Here is an 8,600-nt window from a genome sequence, read left to right as displayed (position 1 = left end):
GGAGAATCCACAACTATGCAAAGCTTGCAATTTACATCCCACAAGAGGACCTCTCAGCTTACCTCCATATCCTAGCTTCCCTATAGCCTCTTCCTATTAATGATAAACCTCCTCTAATCTCCCCCACCCAGAAGGAAACAAGCAAGGAAATCTCCAAGGCACTACAAAACCCTCCTGGCTATCGGTTGTGTCCCCTTCAAGCTGTAGGGGGAGGGGAATTGGACCCAACCTGGGTACATGTCCCTTTCTCCCTCTCTGATTTAAAGCAGATAAAGGCAAACCTGGGGAAGTTTTCAGATAATCCTGATAAGTATACAGATGTCCTACAGGGTCTAGGGGAAACCTTCAATCTCACTTGGAGAGATGTCATGTTATTAGGTCAAACCCTGGCCTTTAATGAAAAGAATGTGGCTTTAGCTGCAGCCCAAGAGTTTGGAGATACCCGGTATCTTAGTCAAGTAAATGATAGAATGACAACCAAAGACAGGGATAAATTTCCTACCAGTCAGCAAGCCGTCCCCAGTATGGATCCCCACTGGGACCCCGACTCAGATCATGGGGACTGGAGTCTCAAACATCTGTTGACGTGTTTTCTAGAAGAACTAAGGAGAATTAGGAAAAAGCCACGAATTATTCAATTCCACCATAACTCAGAGAAAGGAAGAGTTCAATTATTCCACCATAACTCAGAGAAAGGAAGAAACTCCGGACATATCAGAAGGAACAAACTCCGTACATACCATCTTTAAGAGCTGTAACACTCACCGCAAAGGTCCGTGGCTTCATTCTTGAAGTCAGCAAGACCGAGAACCCACCAGAAAGAACTAACTCCGGACATATTTGGTTTTCTGTTCTTGTGTTTGCTGAGAATGATGGTTTCTAGCTTCATCCATGTCCCTGCAAAGGACATGAATTCATCCTTTTTTATGTCTGCATAGTATCCCATGGCGTATATTTGCCACATTTTCTTTATCCAGTCTATCATTGATGGGCAATTGGGTTGGTTCCAAGTCTTTGCTATTGTGCAGTGTGCTGCAATAAACATATGTGTACATGTGTCTTTACAGTAGAATGATTTTTAATCCTTTGGGAATATAACTAGGGATGGGATTGCTGGGTACAATGGTATTTCTAGTTTTAGATCCTTGAGGAATCGTCACACTGTCTTCCACAATGGTTGAACTAATTTACACTCCCACCAACAGTGTAAAAGTGTTCCTATTTCTCTACATCCTCTCCAGCATCGTTTGTTTTCTGACTTTTTAATAATCACCATTCTAACTGGCATGAGATGGTATCTCATTGTGGTTTTGATTTGCATTTCTCTAATGACCAGTGATGATGAGCTTTTTTTCATATGTTTGTTGGCTGCATAAATGTTTTCTTTTGAGAAGTGTCTGTTCATATCCTTGGCCTACTTTTTAATGGGGTTATTTTTTTTTCTTGTAAATTTGTTTAAGTTTTTTGTAGATTCTGGATATTAGCCCTTTGTCAGATGGACAGATTGCAAAAATTTTCTCCCATTCACAGCTAAATTCTACCAGAGGCTTTATTTTTATATTAAATATTTGAGTTTTGAAGACTTTAAAATATCTTTTTATTTGCTCTGGAAACCATATTTTCTATCACTGGAAAAATGTTGATTACATTTATTATAGAAACAATGGAAAAATTCATTCACTCATTCATCCATTTGTTTCTTCACTGTGAGGCACTACCTTGCAGGCCATTTAGAGTAATTGTTCCTCACCAACCAAATGCCTTGAGCATCCCCCAGTCATTGTGACATCCAAAAAGAAAACTAAAAGCCTCCAACTTGTTTCCAAACACTCTCTAGAGGAAGGGGGTACAATCTCTCATTTTCCCCCCTCCTCCACCACTTTTACAGGCTGAAAAGTCTTCAAAGACCTTGTGGATTTACAGCAAACAATATGGTGCCCAACAATAAAGAATGAACAGTCTGGTGGGGAAACAGACAGGCAAGTGTAATCATTTCATTAAGGTATAACCAGTTTCAGTCCCATCCAGTTTTAAAACTTCTATGTAATTATCAGTTCAAAACTCAACTCTTCTCTTCCCTGAGCTCAGACTAGAGCTGGGCCCTCAGAACCATGGTGTGAAGGATGGTGTATGTGCCAGAGGGCTGGAGACGCAAAGCCTTCCTCCTCCTATCATTGACCCCTCTCATATCTTGCATGATACATGTTATGATTTTGTAAACAATTCCAACTATCTGTAGGATATCAGCAGGATACCTACTCTCTATAGGAATTGTTGGAGGAAGAAAGTGCTTTGGCCTGGTTTTATAAATAGAGTAGTATTACAAATCTGATCCATCAGAAACCATGGAACCTAATTTTTCCTGAGCATTTATTGGCTCTATTTCAACTTATGCCATTACTGAGTAGTTTCTTCACTATTAATTTGATGAAATTTAGAGTGTTGAAATAACACATCAAGCATGAAGAAGAAAAAATAATGTATGATTACAGATATTAGTAAAAGACTGTAAAATTTGCACATAATCTGAAAAAGGCATTTGATATTTAAATAACTTATTCTAAAAATGTTAGAGAAATAGAGAAGAAAATATACATCTCCTTTGGGACAGAGCCCCCCAATTTAAATTAGCATTAAACAGCCCCACAGTTTTAATTTTGCAATAGCCCACTGTTTTTACCACAGATTTCTGATCCTTCTTTCTTAATTGCATCCAGTTCCTTCTACTAAACCAATACTTACTTTTCAACTATTTTGAAAATCTTCCAGGTGCTAATCAAACAAGGAGGAGGCCAATGCTTCTGCAAATTCCATCTCTGTATGCTCGTATGGTGTCTTTTAGTCATTGGGACAGCCCTGACTTTTACTTTTGTATCCATGACCTGATGACAAATGCCACCTGAGCAATAACAGAAAAGGAAAGAATAAATGGGACCTGATATTAAAGAAGCATTTTAAAGGTATAAAAAGCCCAAGCAACATTTTTTGCTTTTCTTTTTAAATATAACATTCGAACTCACAGTCCTTGATCTTCAAGCCTGTTATTTCAAACCACTGAGCCATGTTGCCTCTCTGAATAAGTGGACAAAGACTTTGTGATGCCTTTGCAGTATGGGATTACCTTGGAAGATATATTGTGTCTAGAACAAAGATGCAATGGTGCCTTTCTAATTGATCTTGTCACCACTGCTCTTTCAATCTCACCACGCTGCTTTCACATCATTGAAAGACTTTGCAACCACTCACTGCTAATGCTGGCAGAGCATAAAGATAGAGTTGGTTTCAAAACAAAATGTGAGATCTGATATGATTTGTACACATACCCTGAGTGCATAAGAAAGTTTCGTTTTGAAATAAACGCACCAATGATTCAGATTTTCATATGCTTGAGAATGAATGTAACTTGTGAATATGAAGAAAGAAGAGATTAGCATAAAAACAATATGCTAGTCTATATAATTATTTTAATGTATTAAAATTTATTTGGCAAATATAAATAGGGTTCAACTCTTCTGTCTGACATTCTAGAAATACAGATTTCATTAATGGAATGAATAATAAAGACTATTGGCAACCAGGCATTATGGCTTTCCTGAGTCTGCAATTAGGAATCACTTCTAGCATCAGTATTTTCAAAAGGATACAGTTAGCCTTCTAGACCCATGAACTCAGTGGGTAAATCAGGGCATCATCTCTTAGTTTCAATTCTCTCACCTGAGGTGGATTTAAATGCTCTACTATTCTCTGAGCTTCCCTCATCACACAGTGTTACTTGGTGATTAAGAAAGTTGACACTAGAACCAGTGTTTATATTTGATTCTGTGGGAAAGAAGACCACACTTGGTCTCTATTACTCCATTCTTGCACTGCTGTAAAGAAATACCTTTATTTAACTATAAAATACTAAATACTTGTTATCATTCTCAAATATTATGTACTACACATAATTGTGTGTGCTTTGCTTTTATATAACTGGCGGTGTATTCACTGTGTTCCCACCAGCATCACCACAAACACAAGAATAATGTGATACACTACAACATTCCAATGGGTACAACATCACCAGGCAATAGGAATTTTCCAGTTCCATTATCATCTTTGAGGCCATCATCATATAAAGGTATAAACAAGAAGTACCTTTATTTGACTAGAAAATACCTTTAATGATGAGGTTAATTATAAATGAAAGAGGTTTATTTGCTCATAGTTCTGCAGGCTTTACAGGAAGCATGGTGCTGGCATCTTCTTAGCTTCTAGGGAGGCCTCTGGAACCTACCAATCATGGTAGAAGGTGAAGGAGGAGCAGGTAAGAGAGAGTGGGAGTGGGGTGGTTGGTGCCACACACTTTTAAATGACCAGATCTGGCAAGAACTCACTCACTATCATGAAGACAGCACCAGACCATGAGGGATCTGCCCCCATGATCCAAATAACTCTCACCAGGCTCCATCTCCAGCATTGGGGATTATAATTCAACATGAGATTTGAGCAAGGACAAATATCCAGACTATATCCCAGTCCATGCAGGCACTGATGCTATACTCTCTGTAGACAAATGTATACTTCAATTAATCAGATTTAAATTTTCTTTTAAAGTCTATAAGCATATAGACTAGAAAGTTAAACAGGCAGGGGGAGATAATCTTGTTATGACTTCAAATGTATATATTAATGCAAAGAAGACTATGATTTACTTTCTTCTGCTTTCTGCATAATGCTATTGTAAATAATTTAAAAAAACACAACCTACATGTCAGAAACACTTACCTACATTGGATTCCTGTAAACTGAGTTGACCCCTACAAATTTTTGTAAAATTATTCATAAAGTTTGAGTTTTTTTGTTTTGTTTTGTTTTTTGTTGTTGCTTTTTGTTGTTGTCGTTGTTGTTTCTGAGACGGAGTCTCGCTCTGTCACCCAGGCTGGAGTGCAGTGGCGCGATCTCAGCTCACTGCAAGCTCCGCCTCCCGGGTTCACACCATTCTCCTGCCTCAGCCTCCTGAGTAGCTGGGACTACAGGCACCCACCACCACGCCCAGCTAATTTTTACATTTTTACTAGAGACAGGGTTTCACTGTGTTAGCCAGGATGGTCTCAATCTCCTGACCTCGTGATCCACCCACCTCGGCCTTCCAAAGTGCTGGGATTACAGGCATGAGCCACTGGCCAAAATTATTTTTATCACTGTCCAAACAATAAAATATCCTACAGTTAGAATATACTTTGTTGATTTTTGATGTTTAATGACTGAACTGTCATGTCAATGAGTGGTGATCAAATGAACATTACGGAGAATTTTCTGTTTTATCACCAGAACAAATATCCAGTGCACTCTCTCTCTCTCTCTCTCTGTGTTCCATTCCATAGGTACTATCTGCTGTTTTGATTTGAAACTGAATAATACACAAGCATGAAACAAAAATGGTAAGAATTATGCTTAGAATCATTCAACTGGAATTAATGAAATGTAAAGATTTCATTCACAAGCCCTCCAACCAAAAGTAAGTCATAGTGTTCAGAAGTTATTGCATGATGAAAAAAAGCATTCCTTCAATTGAAATATGGAATAGTGATATTTTATCACACGGAGATAAAATAAAGTGTTAAATACAGTCAGTCAGTCGATGATATATGGACTGCATATACAATGATGGCCTTGTAAGATTACAATGGAACTGGAAAATTCCTATTGCCTGGTGATATCATACCTGTTACAATGTTGTAGTGTATCACACTATGGAAAACAGTATAGAAAGTTCTCAAAGAACTAAAAGCAGATCTACTTGATCCAGCAATCCTACTACTGGGTATCTGCCTAAGGAAAAGAAGTAATTGCATAAATATTGCATATATTTATTGAAGCACAATTCACAATCACAAATATATGGAATCAACCTAAATACCCATCAGCCAACGTGCAGACAAAGAAAATGTGGTGTGTTTATACCATGGAATACTACTCAGCCATAAACAAGAATGAAATAATATCTTTTGCTGCAACTTGGATGAAACTGGAGGCCATTATCCTAAGAGATGTAACTCGGGAATAGAAAACCAAATATGATATGTTCTTATTTATAAGAGGAAACTAAGCCATGTGTACACAGGGGCATACAGAGTAATATAATGGACTTCAGAGACTCAGAGGAGGGGAAAGGAGGAGGGAAATAAGGGATGAAAAATTGCCTATTGGGTACAATGTACACAATTCAGGTTATGGATACAGTAAAAGTTTTATACAATTCATTCAGGTCACTAAAAACCACTTGTACCCCTAAATATATTGAAATATATATATTTAAAAAGCTATATTAAGCTATGGTGAATTTATTATTTTTAAAAAGTTTTTTAAATAAATGTAGTGTGACCTAAGCATACAGTGTTTATAAAGTCTACAGCAGTATATGGTAACATCTTAGGCCTTCCGATTCTCTCACCACTCACTCACTGACTCACCCACGGCAACGTCCAGTCCTGCAAGCTCCATTCATGGTGAGTGCCTTGTACAGGTGTACCATTTTTTATCTTTTATACTATATATTTTTACTAACCCGTTTTCTGTGTTTAGATACACAAATATTTACCATTGTGTTACAATTGCCCACAGTATTCAGTGCCTTATGGACACACGAGATTGCCCTTCCCTGATCCCTTGAGGTTAAGTGTTCTGTGAGCCATATTCACTATGAAATATGGGAGATGGTGAGTAAGTCTCCATCTTTCTCTCCTACTTTGGAGATTGTGCCTGTATTTGTTCATAAAGAGAATGACTGGGAGCCACCACGTAGAATCTCCTTGCCCTAGAACCTATGCATGGGAAAGAAGAGCAAGAGAAGAAAGCAAATTTTGCTACTGTGAGCTGCGGCAACTTTGTGCCTTGCCTTAACGCAGCATGCCTCACTATTCTGATGAACACATCACCTTCGCTTTGCATAAACAGCTTAAAAATAAACAGGCTTGGAAATTCTCTCTCATGCAGATCCAGCAAATCCCTCTGATGTGAACCTATGTAGTTAGTTCTCAAGAGGAAATGAGACCTCTATTTATCTTCTACAATATGGCCAAAGATTATTCATCATGGCCCTGATAACAACAGAGAAGTGGGGCTCTCTCTGCTTTATGGAGAAAAATATTTATTGTTATTGTGTCATTAATTTACCTCTCTGTTTCCTCCCTTGCTCTCTTCCTTTTACTCTTCTCTCAAGAGTTTGGAAGAGCCTAAAGCTATCTTGGATGCACCACTGTAACTTTGAAATAGTATGTATGTGATCCTAATACCCACTGAAGGAATATCAGGAAAACACAAAACACAGGAAAAATGGACAGATTTGCCACATGATAGAGATCTACATAGGGCCGGTTGCAGTGGCTCATGCCTGTAATCCCAGCACTTTGGGAGGCCGAGGTGGGTGGATCCCATGAGGTCAGGAGTTTGAGACCAACCTGGCCAATATGGTGAAACCCTGTCTCTACTAAAAATACAAAAATTAGCCAGGCATGGTGGCTTATACCATAATCCCAGCTACTTGGGAGGCTGAGACAGGAGAATCACTTGAACCCAGGAGGCGGAGGTTTCAATGAGCTGAGATCTGCAACAAGAGCGAAAGTCTGTATGGAAAAAAAGAAAAAATCTACATAGATGAATGTCACTTTAGAACCAGAAAGACAGCTTTTCCATTACAAATAAAAGCTTATAGAAGTCCTATAGAAAACAAAGGGAATATATTTCACTTATTTTAAAGCTTTGCCTGTACTGTTGTATTTAATCTATATAGCACATGAATCTAGAAAAATATTTCGTGGCCAGGTGTGGTGTGTGGTGGCTCATGCCTATAATTCCAGCACTTTGGGATTCCAAGGCGGGTGGTTAGCTAAACCCAAGAATCTGTGAGACCCACCTGGGGAACATGTATAAACCCCTTCTCTTAAAAAAAAAAGAATTACCCAGGCATAGTGGGTCATGCCTGTAGTCCCAGCTACTCAGGAGGCTGGGGTAGGAGGATCACTTGAGCCCGGGAGGTCAAGGTTGCAGTGAGCAGAGATCACACCACTGTGCACCAGCCTTGGTAAAAATAAAAATATTTTGTGCATTTTTGCAGATAATGATACTGTGACATAGTTTTCTAAATGGTTCATCCTGGTAATAAACAGCAGAGTTGGACTTCAAACTCAAGTCTAACCCCAAACCTCCAAGTTACATCAATAGAAGTGATCTGCTTGATCCCTACTCATTGCTCACAAAATATGGCTACAGTGTGGGCTTCTTGGAACCCCTGGGGATTTCTAAATAACTTTTGAAAATTAATGATACAAATTCATATTTTGACAATTAATATAAGAGTTAGAGCTCATTCCACCATGCCTCATGAATTAAGTTTTAGGTTAACGAATCTAGCATTAATGCATCAAAAAATTGCACAGAAGGTTCATGGGAAAATCTATCAAGTGACGACCATTTCCCATATTATTTATAACAACAAAAATGGAAGTCTTTCCTGTAGTCAAAAGAAAGCTATTGCATTATGTGATGTGTCATCATTTAAAATAAGCTGTAATGTGTTGTAACATTAAGTGCCCTATTCCCTGTAAAACATTTTTTCA

The 8,600-nt window shown here is 38.3% G+C and overlaps 1 long non-coding RNA gene across 1 annotated transcript in view; it reads right to left on the bottom strand.

Annotated features, from left to right (window-relative positions):
- The window catches only part of LOC117974497 (uncharacterized), a 313,480-nt gene that overhangs the window by 113,926 nt on the left and 190,954 nt on the right, over window positions 1-8,600 (bottom strand). Inside the window, exons 2-3 of the long non-coding RNA XR_008619881.1 lie at window positions 2,743-2,899; window positions 766-897 (exon numbers count right to left, since the gene is read on the bottom strand). This is a non-coding gene — a long non-coding RNA (uncharacterized LOC117974497). The remainder of the gene's footprint in view (window positions 1-765; window positions 898-2,742; window positions 2,900-8,600) is intronic.

This window comes from Pan paniscus, chromosome 8 (genome assembly GCF_029289425.2).
Source record: "Pan paniscus chromosome 8, NHGRI_mPanPan1-v2.0_pri, whole genome shotgun sequence".
Taxonomy (NCBI): domain Eukaryota; kingdom Metazoa; phylum Chordata; class Mammalia; order Primates; family Hominidae; genus Pan; species Pan paniscus.
The sequence above is the reverse complement of the archived record's forward strand: the minus strand, read 5'-3'. Positions and strand labels throughout refer to the sequence as shown.